Raw genomic sequence first — 21593 nt, 5'->3', positions numbered from 1 at the left:
GCAAAGAGTTTTATTCTTTGATTTTCTTGAAGTCATAGGCAATAGTTAGATACGTTAAAGAATTTACATATTTAAATCTATGCATGCATAAAGGGAACGTTGGTAGGGATTAACGGCTTAAATAGATTAAAAAATAGGAATTTAGGTTTAAGAAAGATGCCAGATTGACTGTCCTGGACATTGAAGGTCTTCCGGGATTGACAGAGCAAGCACAGCACATTCCACGGCAGTACAAGCTTCCTCAAGCCATATCAATGTTATGCTTTAACTCTGACTTAGTGGACCCTCTCTAGTGGTAGGAGGTAAGTTGAGTTTGTATGCTCATTCAGACTCTTTTTGTCTTTGAGTTTTCTTGTTGGTGATAATTGCAAGGAGGGTGTGTGATATGTAAACCAGTCTGCTAGAAGACCAACTCATTTCACTTAAGCCACCAAACTGCCACCAGATGTTAGAGTTCAGTAACTGTAATGGGCTGGATTTGAACTGGTGACCTAGAGATGAAAGGCTACATGTTGTCATGCCCCTTAGCAATCCAGTCTTCTTAATGTAATATGAATATATTATTACATCAAAAATATTACATTAAAAGCCCATTATTGTTGCAAAGTTAAGAACTCAAAACTTAACAATTGCCAGACTCAATGTGTGGCCCTAGGCCTTATTTATTGCGCACTATCTAAACTCTTCACTGAATACAAAACTATTGTTTTTTCTCCAGGGTTTTTCTGTGATCCCCTCAAAAGCTTATCTGAGTGTTTCATAATCATTAGTGAATTTATCTTCACAATGCTCCTGTCAGTTGAGATGGTATTACTATACATATTTTACAGAAAGGGAATTGAGGAACAGAGACACAGTCATTGTCAAAAGTGAGAACGAATTGAGACATTTAAGGCCTGACTTTTCAAAGTATTTAGCATTTTTATAGCAACTTCTTATATTCAAAGCACAGCTTCTGTGAACTTGCAGTTATGAGTGCGCAGCATTTCTGCAGATTTTTGACCTTAAGTGTCTCACACTGGACACCCAGAAAATGAGGAATATAAATATATAAAAATTATTTATATTGCAAATATTAACAAATTTACCACATTAACAAACATTCCATTAGCCTCTTTAGTGGTGTTAGATATATAATCAGTTGGTATATGGAATGTTGGACTCTTCTTGCAAGTGTGCCACTTCCTGCTTAAGATCCATGAAGCACACCTATCTCTAAGCTAGCAAAAACATGCATTATGTTTCTGAAGTGATACTCAGGGCAACTTACTTTTTAAAAATACTAATGAAGCTATAGTACTTTAATATTTTTAATTGCTACATTTAGAAATATTGTACAAGATTCTTTCATTTTGGGCCACTTGAAAGTCTGAGGTTTTCTTCAGCAAACATTTGAGATTTTTTTTCCCAATCTATTAAACTTAATCCGTTTAGTAGAGCAAGTTCATTGGAAATCTCTTGAGGGCCACACAGTCATTAGCAGAGTAATTTAAGCCAGCAGAGAAGGAAGCAACTTTAAGATGGATAGAGACCATATGACATACTCATGAAATAGAGATGACAAGTTCATACCTTTAGTGGACTTACTCTAACGATGAATTTGGCTTTATATGAGTGAAATAGTATAGTTTTCATGCGGCCAATTTTTTGTCTTTTTGGCTGTCCATGGTAGCTATTCAAAGGCTACTTCGTCCTTGGAATCAGCCACTCAAACTCATGAGAGTGTCTAAAATAGATCAAATATGCCACTAATTATATGTATTTGTAAACTAAAACACACAGATTTGGCACATGAATTCTGAAAGAGCAGTATGAAAAGTAGATGAGACTCCTGGGGTCTGTCATGTTTGAGACCTGGCTGTTTTTACAGCTCTGGCTGAAATGACCTTGCATAATCTCAGTGATCCATTTCTTTACCTTCAGAGTAATGATACTTGTGTAACTCACGATAATGAAGTCTGACTCTTAATGCCTGTTTACGGAAGAGCTTATAGCAGAATTTATGGTGCAGGTAGAATGTTCAGAGACTTCAGGCTCTAAAAAGTAAGGTCTGTAGAATTTGTCCGAATATTTGTTTGGTTGATTTAAAAAAACCCCAAACAAACAAAAAACCACCCCAAAACAATTAAACGTGCCAATGTATTTCAGCTAATACTGTCTGCTAGATGAATCATGCACTTATATACATATTTGAAGTTAATTAATAGAATAATTTGAGGTTTTTATATGTGGCTTCATTCTATCCTAACAGAATTGAATGGCCAGTTTGAATGATTATGTCATGATAGAGACATCATGCCTTCCTCCTCATTCTCAGCTAATTCTTTGTGGAATATTTCTTTGGTGCACAAATCTAAGTTTTGCAACTGGATACCTACACATACACATATATAGTGACAAAGTTCCTCCTCTACCTTGGTGGGTCTTGCGTTTATTGGCAGATTTGCTCACCTCAGTGATCTTCCCCACAGTCTGGGTCAACTCCTCCTGTGTCTGATCAGGAGTTGGGAGGTTTGGGGGGAACCCGGGCCCGCTCTCTACTCCAGGTTCCAGCCCAGGGCCCTGTGGATTGCAGCTGTCTATAGTGCCTCCTGTAACAGCTGCATGACAGCTACAACTCCCTGAGCTACTTCCCCATGGCCTCCTCCTAACACCTTCTTTATCCTCACCACAGGACCTTCCTCCTGATGTCTGATAACACTTGCACTCCTTAGTCCTCCAGCAGCACGTGCTCTCTCACTCCCAGCTCCTTGCATCTTTTGCTCCCAGCTCCTCTCACACACTTCCTCTCCTCTGGCTCCCCCCTCCCTGACTGGAGTGAGCTCCTTTTTAAACCCAGGTGCCCTGATTAGCCTGCCTTGATTGGCTGCAGGTGTTCTAATCAGCCTGTCTGCCTTAATTGGTTCTAGCAGGTTCCTGATTACTCTAGTGCAGCCCCTGCTCTGGTCACTGAGGGAACAGAAACCTCTTTCTCCAGTGGCCAGAAGACCTCCCTTCTGCTACTCTGCTGTAGAGGTAGGAGGGAGAGGGCTGCTGCTGCTGTTCCTGCTGGGCCCTCATTGCTGCTGCTGCTACTGCTCTGGCTGCTCCCCTGGCTGGGCTGGACACCACCACCCACCCCCTTTCTCTGCTACCTGCTTGCTGGCTGGCTAGTAGATTTCCCCCCCACCACCTCAGTTGCTGCTGTTACTCCACCCACAGCCCCTTGGGGGTGGGGTGCTGGCCTGCTCCCCGGAGGAGGGGAGTGAGGGACCCCAGCTCCAGCCCTTGTTGCTGAGGGCTCCACCACCACCATCTTCTGAGCGGGGTCCCTCCTGCCCGGCCACCAGACCACCGCCTGGAGCTGCTGTGTTTGCTGCTGGGGAGCTGCTGGAGCCCCGAGGAGAAGGAGAGGACCACCTGCTGCTGGAGGACCTCATAGAGGCTCTGAAGACCACCGTGGAGGGGGCACTAAAGGACTGAGTATTTTTCGGACTGTGCTCTTGTGGTGGGGGTTTGGACTGTGTCTGTTGGGACACCGGAGGGGGTGGCGTGGAGCCTGCCCCCGGTCCATCCGTGTCCCCCTTCGCCCCCACCACCATCGTTGCCCCCTCCACCATCCCCGCTGGCTGTTTTCCTTCTGCTTCGGCCTCCTGCCTCTGGGACTGAGCTGCTCACCTCCTTGCCACGCCCACTTCCACCATTTGGGCCTGCAGCAGCAGCAGCCAGCTACAATTGACTTTTTGCACTAGTGCCCATGGGCGCACCCCCAACCCCCACCCCCTTGGCCTGGCCCCCTCTCCTTTGCCACATTTGTCTACCCCACCCATTTCCCATGTGGCCCTGATTGTCCTGCCCCAGCCCTGCAGCTAGCCCCGTGGTCCCTCTGCCCCGCTCCTAGCTCACCTTCCCCCCCCCTCCCTGTGCTTCCCCAGCCCTGTTTAGCCCCTCCCCTCATGCGCCCATGCCCCCTTCCATGCACTTGTGCTCTTCCCCCGTTTGAGTTTGCCCTTGTTCACTGCACCCCCCCTATGCTGTTAGCCCCCTGATCCCCTAGTGCAACTAGAGGAGCCGGAATTCCCCTCTGGGTCGGAGACCTGACACCCTCCCGCCCCTGGGTCCTTGATTGTTCTCCACGCCCCTTTAGCCTTCCCTTTCTGGCACCCTCCTCCCCTGCCTGCAGCCTAGCGGGGAGGGGTGGTCGCCTCCTTTCCCTCCCCTCCCCTCGCTGCTTGTCCCCCTCCCCGCTCTCGTTATGGCGGGGGACGTGGCGGGGAAGACCCCTCGCGATGCTCCCTCCGCCCCTCCTCCAGACACCCCCATGTCCATTCCCCAAGCCTCTACCTCAACCGCCGCTGCCGGTCTATCTGCCACCGCCCCCGCTGGGGCACCTGCAGCGGCGAGTACTGGGGAGACGTCCGCTGCTGCCACGTCCCTCGCCCCTTCCGATTCGGGGGGAGCCCCCCCAGCTGGTGGGAAAGGTCGGGGTGGGAAGAAGGGTAAGGGCCCCGCTAAAAAGACCAAGCCCTCCATGGCGGGGCCTCCCCCCGCTGCCGTGGCCCCACTACCGGCCGCAGCATCCCTCCCCGCTGTTCCCTCTACCAGCTCCGCGGGTGTCCCTCCCCCAGCCCCCAGGGCATATGCCCAGGTGACGGCGGCCCCCCGCCTGCCGCTGCTCCTCCGACCGCCGCTTCCGCTTCCCTCTATAGCGGCCGGGGCCCCTTCCCCACCTTGACCAGGAAGCACGGCGTCCGTTGCCTCCTGGTGTCCACCTCGCCCCACGTGGAGATCCACGTGCGGGCGTTGGCGAGGGTGGTGGGGCCCACGGCCATCGTGGCGGCCTCCAAGATATACGGGAAGGTAGTCTTCTTCCTGGCGTCGGAGGCTGCCGCCCAGGAGGCGGTAGAGACGGGTCTGGCGGTGGGGGGCGTGTTCGTGCCCCTTGAGCCCTTGGAAGACCTGGGGGTCCGCTTGATCCTGACCTCCGTCCCTCCCTTCCTGCCCAATGCCGCCCTGCTGCCTGCCCTTTCTGCCCTGGGGCGCCCTATTTCTGTCATCAGCCCTCTCCCGTTGGGCTGCAAGGACCCCGCCCTCCGTCACGTCCTCTCGTTCCGCCGGCAAGTGCAGCTTCAACTGCCGCCGGCGGCGCGTGACAGAGAGGCGCTCGAGGGGTCCTTTGTGGTCCCCTACCAGGGAGCCCGCTACCGGGTGCATTACTCAACGGGGGAGGCCCGGTGCTACCTCGGCCGGGCGATAGGGCACGTCCGGAGGGACTGCCCCTTGGCCCGGCACGGAGGAGCGTCCGGGACCCCCGAGCCCCGGCAAGGCGCCGGCCCTGTCACCGCCAGTGCCTCTGGCTGCCCGGCATCTGAAGCTGCCCCTCCTCCTTCTCAGTCCACCGCTGTGGAAGAGGGTGCGGCAGAGTTAACGCCGGGCGTGGGAGAGGGCCCGCCCCAGGGAGACGCCTCCCTTGTTCCTGTTGCCCCTCCATTGCTTCCCCGACTCTCTGAGCCGTTGCCCTTGCCCCCAGACCCGACCCCTGTTAGCCAGCCCCCGGATGATGCCATGGAGGGCTGGTCCTTAGTACAGGAGAAGCGGGGCAAGCGGAAGGCTCAGGCCCCATTACGTCTTTCGGATTCGGAGACCCCCCGGAAGAGCAGGAAGGGGGTCTCTGATGACGAGCCTTCCGCCTTGCCCCCTGACGACGCCCGTTTTGTGGTGCCGGCTGGGGACAACGTGGCAGCTCCGGACGGTGACGCTGCCCCTCCTCCGGGGTCCCTTCCCGAGGGAGCCCCCGAGGGACCCCTCTTGCCCCCTTGCCATCCGAAGCCCCCGCGAGCGCTGAGGTGGGCGTCGCTTCGGTTGTTGGCGGGGAGGGCCCCGGGGTGGCGGACGGCGATCTCCCCTCCATCTATGAGGAGATCGAGGCCCTGGGTCTGACCCCAGTTACACAGGGGGAGGATGACCCTTTGCAAACGGGCCTTGATCTGAGCAACCTCACTACGGTCCCCCTGTCCCCGGGTTCCCTACCCCTGACTGATGCTTCTGCTCCTGCCTCTGAGGGTCCCCTGGGATCTTCCATCAGCCCGGCTGCAGGTGGCACCTCACTGATGGCCGCCGAACCCATTGAGGCGATGGCCGGTGCCCCGCTACCCGGACCCGATTCCCAGGGGGTGTCCCTCTTGGGTGTGGGCCAACTGACCCCTGGCCCCACCCTTGTCCCCTCCACCTCCCGTGATGCCATTGCCACCCCTGGGGATACTCCCCAGGGCGCGGCCTTAGTTGGTTTTCCCTGCCCTGACCCATCAGGGGCTGCTGTTCTCCTTCCGCCGCCCCCTGATGAACTGGGGAACGGGGCGGACCGCGTGGCGTCGGCCCATCAGATGCCACGTCGAGGGTCTGCCCCCTGCCTGCCCGCCTCGGTGGGCCACGGGGCTGTGATGGGGGCCCCGCTGGGGGACGGTCATCGATCCATTACCCCGTCCCCCCATGTGCTGAGGGAGGAGCTGCGGGAGTTCCTTGAGGACGTCCGTGGCTCCCGTAACAAAGTCCATCTTGCGCTCCAGCGGTGGGGGGATTTCCACCTGATCCTCCGGGCCGCAAAGGCCCTCATGGGGGAGGGTAAGGGGACCGGGAAGCAGGCCGCCGCGGCCTACCGGCGGGTCTGCTTCTTCCGTGACTCTCTGCACACCTATGGGTTTGGTCACGGATTGCTGCGCGGCCCGACGGAGGCTGTGGGCGTGTCTGCTGGCGAGGATCCCCCACAGCACTCCTCATGGCGCCAATCATCTTTGCCACTTTGAACGCCCGGGGCTGTAGGATGGGTCTCCGCATCCGTAGGTGCTCTCCTTCTTTCAGGACGGGGGGTACTCTATGGTTTTCCTGCAGGAGACCCATACGGATCCGGCCGCTGAAGCTAGTTGGCGGCTGGAGTGGGGGGACAGGGTCTACTTTAGCCACCTCTCAGTTCGCTCGGCAGGAGTGGCGACCCTGTTCTCCCCCGACCTACGGCCCGAGGTGCTGGGGGTTGCCGAGGCTGTGCCGGGCTGCCTGCTGCACCTCCGGGTCCGCATGGAGGGGCTTGTGGTTAATCTCGTCAACGTCTACGCCCCGACATCAGGCCTGGAGAGGTTGCGTTTTTATCAGCAGGCGTCCGCCATCCTCGGCTCTCTGGATCCTCGTGAGTGCCTGGTCCTGGGCGGGGACTTTAACACCACCCTCGAAAAACGGGACCGCTTGGGGACCGAGCAGTGCCTGGCCGCTGCGGACGTCCTCCAGGAGATCGTCGAATGGCACTTCCTGGTGGACCGCATTTACCTGTCACATTTCCACCTTTCACGAGCCCACTCCTCCAGCGTTCGGCCGGCCCCCTTTTTGGATCACCACCTTGCCACCGTGACGGCCTCTCTCTGCGCGGAGAGGCCGGGGCCGGCCTATTGGCATTTTAATAATAGTTTGCTGGAGGATGCGGGCTTCGTGGCGTCCTTCCGGGAGTTCTTGCTGGCCTGGCGAGGGCAGAGGCGCGCCTTTCCTTCGGCGCGGTGATGGTGGGACCTGGGGAAGGTGCGCGCCCGGCTCTTCTGCTGCAACTACACCCGGGGCACCAGCCGACGAAGGGATGTGGCGATGGAGCGGTTGGAACGGGAGGTTTTGGAGCTGGAGAGGCGTCTGGCCGCCAGCCCCGAGGATCCATCCCTCTGCGGAGCGTGCCGGGAGAAGCGGGAGGAGATCCGGGCCCTCGAGGATCATCGGGCCCGGGGTGCCTTTGTTCGATCCCGCATCCGCCTCCTTCGGGAGATGGATCACGGCTCCCGCTTTTTCTACGCCCTGGAGAAAAGGAGGGGGGCCAAAAAGCACGTCACCTGCCTCCTGGCGGAGGACGGCACACCCCTCACGGATCCGGCGGAGATATGCGGGAGGGCCAGGGCCTTCTACGCGGCTCTTTTCTCCCCGGATCCGACCGATCCTGACGCTTGCAGAGTGCTCTGGGACGGACTCCCGACGGTCAGTGCGGGCGACCGGGACCGGCTAGAGCTGCCTCTCACTCTGGCCGAGTTCTCGGAAGCCTTCCGTCGCATGCCCACCAATAAATCTCCGGGCATGGACGGGCTGACCGTGGAGTTCTACCGCGTGTTCTGGGATGTCCTCGGCCCAGACCTAGTCACCATCTGGGCTGAGTCTTTGCGGGGCGGGGTCCTCCCTCTCTTGTGCAGGCGAGCCGTGCTCGCCTTATTGCCGAAGAGGGGGGACCCCCGCGATTTACGGAATTGGCGTCCCATCTCGCTCCTCAGCACGGACTACAAAATTGTTGCGAAGGCCATCTCGATGCGGCTAGGGTCCGTGCTGGCGGATGTGGTCCACCCAGACCAGACCTACACCGTCCCGGGCCGCACTATCTTTGATAATCCGTATCTGGTCCGGGACCTTCTGGAATTAGGGTGTAGGGATGGTCTGTCATTCGCCCTCTTGTCCCTCGATCAGGAGAAGGCGTTCGACAGGGTGGACCACGGGTATCTCCTGGGCACTCTGCAAGCGTTTGGCTTCGGACCCCAGTTTGTGGGTTTTCTCCGGGTGCTGTACGCTTCCGTGGAGTGTCTGGTCAGGCTCAACTGGACCCTGACCGAGCTGGTCAGCTTCGGGCGAGGAGTACGGCAGGGGTGTCCCCTCTCGGGTCAGCTGTACGCTCTGGCGATCGAGCCCTTCCTCTGTCTCCTCCGTCAGAGGCTGACGGGGTTGGTGCTCCGGGAGCCGGAGCTGCAGCTGGTCCTGTCGGCGTACGCCGACGATGTGCTCCTCGTGGTCCAGGACCCGGGCGACTTGGCGCGGGTGGAGGCTTGCCAGGCCATTTATTCGGCGGCCTCCTCCGCCCGGGTCAACTGGGTCAAGAGCTCTGGCCTGGTGGTAGGGGACGGGTGGCAGGCGAGCTCCCTCCCACCCGCGCTTCAGGCCATCCGGTGGAGCGCGGGTCCGCTGCTCTATCTCAGCGTTTACCTTTCTGCCACGCATCCGTCTCCGCCGGAGAACTGGCATGGTTTAGAGGGCGGGGTGAGGGCACGGCTCCGGAAATGGACAGGACTACTCCGGTGCCTCTCTCTTCAAGGGAGGGCGCTGGTGCTGAATCAATTAGTCCTGTCCATGCTCTGGTACCGGCTCAACACCCTGGTCCCGGCCCCGGATTTCCTGGCCAACCTCCGGACGGCGGTTCTGGAGTTCTTCTGGCCAGGAACGCACTGGGTCCCCATCCGTGGCCCCACGAAGTCGCGGGATCTCCTTGTCAACCTCCTCTTAGTCCTGGCCAAAGTGGCCATCTATAAAACCAGGGAGAGGAGGTTGGCCGACGGGATTTCCTGCGACTGTGGGGCCTATTTCCGCTCCTCCGTCCGTTCACGCATCCGGGCAGAGTTCCTCTGGGCGGCGTCCACTGGCTCCCTTGACGCCTTCGAGGAGCAGAGGGCATTGTCCGGGGTTCTCTGCTCGGTGTCCCCATCTGGTTCCCTTCGTTTAGCTCTATGACCTCACTCCCGCTCCTGTTTTTTTTTTTGGTTGTCCCACGTAATTAGTTAGTGTCCCGGACCTGTGGATCCTCCTCTTAGGCTGGGGGGAGGTCCTTCAGCAGTGGGCGGGCTTTGCCCGCCCACTTCCTGGATACCAATAGGACCAGACTCCTCTACCCCACTGGTCTGGGTCTGTCACTATATATCTATATATATATAAAGCATAAAAATTGAAATTCATGCTCTAAATGCATCCATTTAAATGGGATGTGAGGTTGAGAGATACATAAAGCGTGTACGTTGAAGGATTTTGTTGTGATAGATTTGCGTCATCATGTGATGTCAGTTCAATGAAATTGAATACCTAGACTATGCTACTCATGTGATTTCTGAAAACTAGCACTTTAGCTTCTATCAGCATCTATTAAAAATACTGAGTGTTCATTTATAGAAAATTGATATCCTAGATCAATCATTTACCAACAATAAGCTAGTAAATATAACAAGTCTTTCCAAGTTTAAAAAAAAAAAAAAAAGCAAAGAGCAATGAAGAATATTTCACATACATGCTAGTAATTTGTATATATTTTGTAATTTACCCTTTTAAAGCAAGGGCATTATACCATCATAAAACAGATTAACAAGGCAAAATGACATTTAAACATTGATATGTACAGTGAGACTAACATATTAGCATAAATAAGACAAACTTTTCAGTGCTGAAAACACAGAGTTATTTATTCCTCACAACTGAAAAAGAGAGAGAAACTGGAGCAGAAGTATGGGGCATTTCACCAAAGTGCACAAGTTAAAAGGTAGCTAGGCCAGTAGTAATCAAAAAGTTATTTGTGTTCAGTATCATTCCTCAGGGCTGCCCAGAGGATTCAGGGGGCCTGGGGCAAAGCAATTTCCAGGGCCCTTCCATAAAAAAAGTTGCAATACTATAGAATACTATATTCTTGTGGGGGGGCCCCTGCAGGGCCCGGGGCAAATTGCCCCACTTGCCCCCCCTCCTCTGGGCAGCCCTGTCCTTCCTAAGAGACACGTTGCACACTCATAACGGTTAGCACCCTTATTCTTGACAAAAATGGGCAAGGACTGAATAAGCATAAATGCTGAAATAACTTCTGATTTCAAAGACAATTTTTGAGGCCCAGGATATCCAGGAACATATGTATTCCTTTCCTCCAAATCTCTTCCCTTGATTATGGTATTTTCCTTCCAATATTTTTGTTATGGCAGGAAGGTAGTTTTACAAGTAAGGAATTCTTTTTAATTTCAACTTTCTACTTTCTCTAGAAGAAAAATGGTGAAGGACTCCATCTAAGCAAGTTTTTTAAATGTTTTTAAAGTCTCTGTTGGTCTCCTGCAGTTCCTAAGACATTTGTTTGTCCTTTACTCTCTGATGACAAGAAACAGATTTCTTCTAAATGTGCACATACATTTTATAACTGCGATATAATAAATAAGCATCCCAATATTTCAAATCTAAAAGACAAGTAGAAATTACATTGGACATAGACTTGTAAGGTCCTGAGCACCCTCATTTCCCTTTGGTGCAAAGCACCTTGCTGGATTAGGCCAATTGTTCCTAACATGGTAGCTACAAAAAGACTTTGAACATTGCTTTTCATTTGCTTTGTAGAACTGTTTGTAATGCAGTAATGAAAATGAGTAGCTGCAAAGTAGCACTTCATCTATAGAAAGTAGATAAATGGGCTATAATCTTTGTGGTCTTTTTTTACCCTTGAGCTCCATAAAAACAGTGCTTTATTGATTGTCCAGCATTTCCCTTTCACAAATGCCATATCATACAACCAGACATGCCAAATATAATTCACTTTTACATTACTGTCGCCTAGTATTTTGTGCAATATTTTGTACTTTCACTGTCATAGGGAAAATAACAAGTGTCTGTTTAACTGTAGAAAGTCCGGTAATTGCAATTTTCTGTTTGCAAATAACAGTAAAAAAAATCTAGGAAATAATATCATGTCCCATTCAACTGAATTATCCATCAATGTCTTTATACAGACTAAAGATAAAATAAATAACGTGGCCAGCTACATTAAGCTAACAGCTCTTCTAATACTTCAGGAATAATGTTAGGAATTATTTAGTGTGACTTGGAGCATTTAATTAAGTCACTTCACAACCCAATGAATGAGATTACTGGCTATATTTCACAGAGAAACCAGTCATGTGCCCAGTTAGCTATTAAACATTATTTTTAATTCACCAGAACATTCAAGGCTTCATGGGTTTATTCTCACCTATCAGAAAATACCACTTCCTTGTAGTAATGTATTGTATACTGAATCTACTGTTTTGCATTAGACTGCTACAGAACCATAAAGCTTAAATGTTCTAAGTTTGCTAAGCCTTTTTTAAGAAAAAAACTTTTCCCTGCTACGAAATTCTTACTTTAATTAAAAACTCCCATGATGTTTCTGCTGTTAAAGCATAACATATTAGGAAGTAATATCTCTTCAATAAATGCAGGACATTGTTCTTCATTATAGCACTCACAATGACTCCTCCCTTAATTAAAAAACCTGTTTTTTTAATACATCAACTCATTAATGTTTTACTTGCAACTCCAGTATTACAAATAGATAACTTTTCAGAATGTTTGCATTCCTGCTTTTTAATTATTTAAATTAAATTCAAGTGTATTAGTCTAAAATTACTTATTAGTATTCTAAAGTCATGTGGAAACTCATAAATAGGAGAACAGCAATGTTAGAAGTATTTATCATATGATTATTTATTTTAAAAAGTGTAAATGACTCACAAATATCTGAACATGTGAACTACTTATTCAAAACAGTCATCTTTGCATTGTTGTAATTCAAAGATCTTTGAGTCAAATTGATGTCATACTCATGTTCTTCCCATTCATTTAAGTGCTCATAAAAGAAAGGAAAATAAGAGACTAATGAAAATTTGCATTTGTGTCATTTTGTTTCAAAATCTAGTATACTGCATTTTCAAGGTCTGGTATAGTGGAAGACTCCAGCTGTGTCCCTCATTTTGCGCTGTTCTTGTAGAACCTGTCAGCACTTGCTGGCATCATCAAAACGATTTATTTCTTTATAGTCTCTGTCCTCAAGCCTCTTACAGCTGAAATAACTGCATAAATACAGACCTGTAGATGTTTTCTGATGCATAAGTCCCATTCTTATTCCACTTAAAACTAGCCTAAAGGGGTTTGCAGCAAGTGTGTTAGACTTTACCTAAGGTTTTAATAGTAAAAGAACATCCATATGTCATTTTCCAAAAGCAGATAAGGCACTCAGCTGCATTCTTTAATGCAAATCCCTCTAAAACCTTATATGCTATTAGTTGTCTGCTAGTTATTTGATGAAAGAGAAAATTAACTTTTCAAAGAGCAAGGCAAAAATAGCAACTGAGTCTATTACACCAATCAATCCAATATTCTGCACAATGAGATAGTGTTTCTTTCTACTCATTATGCTTAGCAAAAGCAATCAACAGAAGCCTGAAATGATAATTCTACAGAAATGAGATCTGATTAAAAGTAGAGATCAGCAGGTATTGAAATAACCAACCTATTTCTGTGAATGTTGTACAGTGCAAGTGTTGAGTTGTTCAGCTGAGCACTTTGGGCTGATTCTCTTCTTACGGTGGTATAAATCAGGAGTAATTCCACTGACAATAAATTGATACTTCTGTAAAAGTGATGTAACTGGGATGGCGCTCAAACCCAGAATGTTCAGTCATAACAAATTCCAAAGTGAAAATGAAGGCTCTGAGTCTTTTCCCCCCTTACAATAATGTTATTTGAGTGTCACTCCAGTGCATGCAGTCACTTGGGGGGCAAATCACCAATGTAAATGAGAGGAGAATCAGGCTTTACTAGTATGTTAGGTTGGTTCATATATACTATAGTTGTTAATTTTTTCAGAAATATTAAATTATCAGGTAACTGCAGTACTGTGGCATCCAAGATGTTGTAATATCACACTACACTTAAAATACAAAATCAATATGATATCTCAGATACCACTGTTTGGTAATGTTTACTAAATTATTACTTTATGGCAATCAGCTTTATCTCTGTGAGACATTTGTATGTACTTCGTCACATGCTGGCAAGTTTCACGTGGGTCAGAATCAACCAGCCTGTTGTCTCAGCATGTTCAAAGCTAATTTGATCAATAACACATCCACTTCTAGCACATGTCACATAGCATCTGCTAAATATAGAGTGGGATGGAAGGATTCATCAGAGAGAAAAAGCAAGAGGCTAAAGATGTAGTGTATGCAACTGTTGTCAGGTACAGGATAACTTGTTTTCTGTGTACTTCATCTTTAACTGAAGAGCAACTTCCCCCACACTCCCTAGCTGCAAAGAGATGCCATTTTGTGTACAGATGCATCCTGCTAAGGAGAAGAAATTTATGCTATGTTCTCTTTCACACAGACATTACTTTTGTTCTTTCTTGGCTTTTATTTTTCTCATAAAATGTTTCTACTCAGTAAAGTGATTCTGTAAAAATAATAATAATAATAAAAAAAATTGGGGTTCAATGTATGTGTGTGGGTGACTCCATATGGAATACGTCCATGACAAGATGTTTTGTCTGATGGCCAAACTCTGCCTGGAATCTGAAAGTCAAGCTGAATTCCTTCCTTTTTGTACATCATCAGTAATACAGATTCTGTAGGCCAAATTATGTCCTTAGTTATACCTGCACAACATTGTCTTCAAATGATTCTGTATGAAACCTCACTTCCTCAATATAGTTTTACTGATGTGACTGATCCTTGGAATAGAACTTAGAAAACAATTTTGTTAATACACAAGAAAGAATAGAGTTAAAATGACTTAGCTCTGCAGACCAACACAGCAAAATAATAAGTAACATTTCACTTTGACAGTAGAGTGGTCAGACCTGCATCTGAAAATACAAGGAGATTTGATTAATAAGAATGAGCCATTTGCACACTGTCACATTTCACAGTAGCACTTCACTTCAATATAAGAAAGGTCATTCTGCCTGAATATGTATGGGTGTTCTTTATATATTGGAAAAAAAATATATAGTGAGAACTGTGGTGATGAAACTAGGATTTAAAACATTAAAGCACTCAAAGAGGTCTCCTCCCTAAAAAGAAGGAAACCAATAGGAAAAAAGATAAAATGCCTGATTATGAAAAAAATATGGAGGATTACTTGCTTAATGAAAAAGAGGAACAATTTAGATCATAGTTTCAAGTATTTTGGGACAAATGTTGTAGAAGAGGTTGGCAAGGAAATAATCAGATATTTTATCACTTGTGAGAAGTGTCATTTACAGTGCTGAAAAAATCATACTTTTCACATGAACCAGGTGAGATGGAGTATAAGAATTTAACAAAAATGCTCAAAAAGGATTAAATGCCAAAAAAAAAAAATTATAGCTGAAAGGTGTTTCATCTAAGAAACCAAATAGAGTGGAAAAATGTGTCTGAACACATAGCCAGTCATTAAAATTTCCATTACTTGCAATTTTGGTAACCTTTTGCTAGAAATCTTAGAGGTTTCACTGATTTTGGAAGACGATGCAATGAATCCGTGGGCTTTTGAGTCATGTTTAATAACAAGAACTCACTAAAAGAGGAGAGTTCACAATTCAAAAATGCTCTGCAGTTAGCAACTCTGCGAATGAGATGCACACAAGAACAAGGTCCCAATCTAGAAACAGAGACGGCTCACCATGCCCTAGATGACATCAGTAAACTGCATGGATCTGTGTTGTCTTTGCCTGGGGATGTCAACCAGTAGCCTACTAGCAGATCTAACTATTACTAATGTGACACTGGTGACATTCTGTCTCATTTTCTGTGTCTCTGTCTGTCTGTCTCTCTTTCTCTCTCTCTCTCTCTCTCCCTCCAGGTTCCTTTTTCTCACAAGCTCACCCACATCTCTCCTCAACTTTTATTCCAAACTGACCCCATTAAGCGTTATAATTAAAATAGTTTATAAGCAATAAATACACTATTTTAAAAGATGTATATAACTAACCAGAACAACCACATAATCATATTGTTACATTCTACTTCCTATTTTGTCATAATTTTTTCATATAATGTCAATGGTGGCTGTTTGAAATTGCTCAGAGGTTGGGAATATTGGAAGTAGTCCTGGCAGAGATTAGTCAGCAGAGTGCAGAAGGAGGTCAGTGGTGCAGAATAAATTCAGCTCTTTACAAAGTTGTGGGAATAAAATAATGTTTTCCGTAATATTTATAGAGCACCAAAAATGTACAATACATCAAGTTATGGCCTCTGCCACAAAGGATTTTTAATCTGAGAGAGATTAATGATGCAATACGTATCTAGAGAGAGTCTATGCTTATCTTTCTTCATATATATGTTGTATAGTACATGTATAGTTTAATATAATGTGATAGTTTATTTTGCATATTGAATGCTTCAGTAGCACTAATCCCAATTATTCATCTTCATGGTGATAACTTCTAACATTCCAAATCTTTTTAAACAGCTGCCATTTTAAAAAAGAAAGAAAGGGAAAGGGGAGAAAAATAAGGGACAGATAAATGCTACCCTCACTCAACTGTAGAATTTCCCTAGACCCCAAAATTACAATGATTTGAGGTGCAGGATGGGTAACAATTAAATTCTGCACCGGTGACAGGTTTAAGTTTGTGACCTCTAGGGCCTAGAAATAGGAACTTTATACCACTGGAATGGGAAAAAGATACCCAACCTAAGAATAGAATATGCATCACTTGCTTCTCAGAATGACAAGTTCTGAGAATTTTTCTGTTCCATTCAGGTCCTGACATCATGCCTATCACTGTAGTATGTAATACCTCCCACAGGTGATATGACTAGAACCTATTGGGCCATAAAAATATACACAGAAAAGTTGTTTAAGGTATTCTTATAAGTTTCTAAAATGGATAACTAGAGGGATGTTTGAAAATTGGACATTTTTTTTCCAAAAAGTCAATTTCTTAAAAAAATGACATTTTTGGGAAAAAAAATACTTTTTTTTTTACCAACTCTATAAATTAGTCATAATTTTCTTGCCATTGGAGGTTTGTACAACTAAACTCAGAGTAACTAATCTACATGGCTTTACAAGAGGAAGAATATGAAAAAAATAATATCAATCTTTAAAAACTCTCTAAAACATTTCTAATTTTTTTCTGTAACATATGAGGCCTATACAGAATACATGATGTGGTGGTGCAGTATAAAACTTATACAAACTCTCATCTTGGCTGGCTTGTATAAATGTAATGGGAGAATTTCAAACAAGTTCACATAGAGCTTTTATACCCTACAATGTACGTGTTCTTCCTGGTACAATGTGCCTACTTAAAGTTTCTATAAGTTCCAGAGAAATTCCATCTCTAAAGTGGGAAAATTCATTATTTGGTAGAATCTTACAAATCAGTTTGTGTGTGTGTGTAAACACACACAAAGAATGAGAGTTTCTGACAAGTCAGATTTTATCAGAAAACAGGACCTTGCCAAACTATGTACCCTGTGTTAATATACCATAATAAAGGCGTATGAATAAAAAAAGCATTCCTTTACTATTCTTGATGAACTCTAATTATTTGAATAACATTTGCTATTTTGCTCATTTATTACTTGAGAATTATACAGTTCTGTGATTAACAGCCCTTAAAAGGAATAGCTTCATTGGAAATGTTAAACATTTTTAGAGGTATGTTGTCTATTAGAAACCAAATAATTATACCCATAGCTTCCTCTCATTCTAATTCCTTGTCTCCAGCTCTACAAAAATGCACAAAAAAATAAGATTATGAAGGGTCTGCCTAATCTCCATTCTCTCACTGAAGTATGTAGTTTAAAAGTGATGTTTCTGCAGTTCCGCAGCTCCCTAACCAACCATCTTTTCTTTCTCTTCCTTTCTCCTGTATAATAGAAGTACACATTTTTCCAGTAGTGCACTTCTGAATCATTCAGTACATCTGTATTCTCACTGAAGAAGAATTTTGATGGTAAAAAATATAATTGAAGCCAAAGACCAAATCCAGCTCTCCTACCCCTTTCTGCTGATATGGGTTCTGGACAGATATGTCTGTGAGGGAGGAAAAAAATGCCTCTTTGTTACTGGTTGTGAGAGACATAGGAAGGATGTCTGTACATTCTAGCAATTCACAGCAACCCAAACAACTCTTTGAGCTACTGCAAAGCAGAGTTACTCTGAGATGGCTTTGCTTAGCCTAGGGACTGCATTAGGGGCATGCCTGCTTCAGGACTGGTGAGGAGGTTAATTAAAGGTGACTAATTGCCATCTCCACTTCTCTGCAACCTGCTGAGCTGCATCAAGCTCAATGCAGCCCAGGAATGGGGTTCTTATGTTTCTACTATAAGGTTTGTTTCTGATTTTAGCATGAATCAATAGTTAGCCTGCTGGATTTTAAAGCTGACAGTCTGAGGTCAGTAATTTCAAAGTTATTTTTTTTTCTGGATGCTTCAGGAATATGCTTTTTCAGTTAATACATATTATAATTTACTTCTTTTGTACAGAAGCTGAAGGAACTTGTGTTTATGGAGAGTTGCATTTTAAAGCAACAGGGAAAGCCAACTGGCAGCCTGTTCACAGCAGCCATTCCAATTTACTAGGCCAGCAGCCAGCTGTGACAGATTTGTCTTTCAGGGGATTAATGTTCTACAAATAGTTGATCCTGGGGCAGGTAATTGAAAAAAAAAAGTTGACTTGCTTTGGTTTTTGGACTTTGGGCTCCTGTTCTGGTTTTAACAGCCTACAGAAGACAAGCTGGCCTTACAAATATCACATTTTTGGTTAAAGATTTGAACAGATATAACAATTGAGTATTGGGTAGTGGGCTAGAGTCTTGGGTGTGGTACAATCGCTTTGCATCACCTTCAATGCGCTTTGGCCATAAAGCTTGTACAAACAGTGCAAAGACCATCCCAGAGCAAGTGCTGCCCTACACTGATATAGAAACAATATAGGAGCTCATATGTCAGACACTGTTCTTGTTGCCAGCATAGCAGAGGGAAAGGGGGGCATGGTTGAGATACATATACATTATGCTGTGCTGATCCTGCACTATGTTTTTGATTACTTTCCCTTATGTTACAATGTAAGTTAGAATTGTGTCATGTTGTCTATAGTGGTTCACAACTGTGAGCACTTGCCTCAGGACAGATTGTCAAAAAGTAGAGCAGAGACCCCAAACTCGTGGTCTGTTCTATAATTAGATTTCACCAAGTCAGTAACAAATGTAAACTCCTGGATCATGTTACCAGTCTTACCTTGGAGTCACAGACAGAATGGAGTTCCCAAGGGCATTATCTTGCCACACAGGCAAGCTGGATTTAGCGATAAATGGTCACTTGCATCAAAGATCACAAAATAATCAGTTTGCTCCCAGTCCCAAGAGCTCAGGCACTTACCCAGACTTTAGATCTAACACCAAAGATAATGCTGGTAGCCAATCCTATAGTAAACTAACTAAGGCTTTATTAACTAGGAAATTAATTATTTACAGGTTAAAACAGGCAACATATAAGCACAACTGAGTTACAGGCTGTGGTTCCAAAGTGACAGAGATAAAGTAATCTGTCCACTGAATTTTTTAGGGCTAAGCCAGGGTGACCCTGGGGATCTCTGCTTTTGTTTCTTGGCTTCAGCCCTTTTGAGAGTCCAAACAACAAGGGGCAAACTATTTCTTCTTGTGAGTATCTTTATATGCCCTTCCCCCCAGAATTACAAGTGCTCCTGCATGTAACTTCCCTATGGGTGCAACGGCAACTAACAAAAGGTTGAGTTTTGTTTGTTTGTTTGTTTGTTTTGGTCCTACAATGTCCCATTTAGTTTTGATACTCCTCCTTGATAGGCAGAGGGAACCATTCCTCCTGCCTGATCTCACAAGTTAAGAGCAGGCATTTTTACAATTTATAAAGCAAAACGTTAATATTATTCTATAGCATGGAATATAGACATTACAAGTAAGATTAATGCATGCAGCAATTTGCAACCATTTTATAAACTATAAACACTAAATGTATCTTTAGAAATCTATCTATCTTGAACAATACTGACATACAGGTGAGCTAGTCTGGTTTCAGGCTCTGAATTTGTCAGTGCTCAGCTGATACCTACAGACTTGACAAAAGCTGGCAGAGGTCTTCCAGCTTCACAATGAACCCTCAATCTAGTTTAACATAAAACAACACCAGGATCAGGACACTGCAAGGGGGAGCTTTAACCAACCTTTGTACCTGAATTACACACTGATTATTTTAGTTAGACCTAAGAATCTGGGCTCATGTGTTCTGTGTCCTAGAGATGCTGGAGATCTGTATACATTGCAGGTGGAAGATATAATTTCCAGCTCAAGGAAACATACTCACTCTACCTCTGATCTAGCTAGCACACTAAAATTAGTGTGAGCTGAGGTGCCACAAGCTATGGGATGTATTAGCTGTTTACCACAGCTCTCAGATGAGATTGTACTTGAGATGACTAGCTGCACACTTCTATTTTTACCACACTAACTCTATTGGAGTTAGCATGGGTATGTCTCCTCAAACTAGAAATTACACCTTCCAGCTCCCATGTGGATGTACCCTAACTGTTATGTCTCATTATTGACCACTGAAAGCTGAAAAGAGCTGCATGGAAAATTGTGTTGAATTACTTGAATATATATGAAAAAGTTACATTTGCTGGTTTGCTGAATATCACAGTTTCAGCAATTGCAGTCAAAATCCTATAATTTTAGAAGAGGAAAGATATAAAATAGATAAACACAAAGTAAAAAGGTTCAGAGTGGTAGCCGTGTTGGTCTGTATCAGCAAAAAGAACAAGTAGTACTTGTGGCACCTTAGAGACTAACAAATTTATTTAAGCATAAGCTTTTGTGGGCTAAAACCCACTTCATCAGATGCATGAAGTGGAAAATACAGTAGGAAGATATATATACACAGAGGACATGAAAAAATGGGTGTTGCCATACTAACTATAACGAGTAATCAGTTAAGGTAGGCGATCATCAGCAGGAGAGAAAACAACAACCAGAACAAAAAACTGATAATCAGGATGGCCTCTTTCCAACAGTTGACAAGAAGGTGTGAGTAACAGTAGGGGGAAAATTAGCATGGGGAAATAGGTTTTATGTTGTGTAATGACCCATCCACTCCCAGTCTTTATTCAAGCCTAATTTAATGGTGTCCAGTTTTCAAATTAATTCCAATTCTGCAGTTTCTCATTGGAGTCTGTTTCTGAAGGGTTTTTTTGGTTGGAGTATTGCGACTTTGAGGTCTGTAATCGAGTGACCATAGGAGGTTGAAGTGTTCTCCGATTGGTTTTTGAATGTTATAATTCTTGATGTCTGATCTGTGTCCATTTATTCTTTTGCGTAGAGACTGTCCAGTTTGGCCAATGTACATGGCAGCTGGGCATTGTTGGCACATGATGGCATATATCACATTGGTAGATATGCAGGTGGTCCTTTGTCTAATGCAGACCTCTTAACCAGCTCATCCTGAATATATATATTCATAACTCTTAATACATACCGTGTACATACATTACACAAGAATGTTAATCAGTTATTTATTTTTCAAATGATACTTCACAAGGCATATTCTGTACAAAGATTATTATAGTAATGTGTAGGGTGTGAATGCAAAGGTGCTTAGTGTCACAGAGGTACATAATATTTTAAGGCATCATTGAGTCAGTCCCACCTAAGTCCCCAGGCTTAAAGAAAAGAAAAGGTGAAAAGGGAGTTTATAAGAGTAGTAAATCGGTAAAGGGAGTGGAACTGATATGCTTATTAATATACTTAGGTTTAGATCATCCCTTTCCATGGAAAGCCTTTCAGGAGGATGATTCTGAAGGAGGAATACTCTGTGTCCCTGGAAAAGTTTTGCCTGAATTCTTCCATTGGCAAACTTGCTTCCCTGTAGTAAAAGTGGGATGATTGTTGTTCCATGACTTGACAGATCTCATGGTGGACGTCTGCGTTAAGATCATATGTCTCCACATTACATCTATTGAGAGCTCCCCTTTAGCAACGTGGCTTTAATGTTAAGATCTTTCTTGTGACTGCCTTGAATATCTCCTTTAGCATTGAT

The sequence above is a fragment of the Mauremys mutica genome, chromosome 5 (assembly GCF_020497125.1).
Source record: "Mauremys mutica isolate MM-2020 ecotype Southern chromosome 5, ASM2049712v1, whole genome shotgun sequence".
Taxonomy (NCBI): domain Eukaryota; kingdom Metazoa; phylum Chordata; order Testudines; family Geoemydidae; genus Mauremys; species Mauremys mutica.
The sequence above is the reverse complement of the archived record's forward strand: the minus strand, read 5'-3'. Positions refer to the sequence as shown.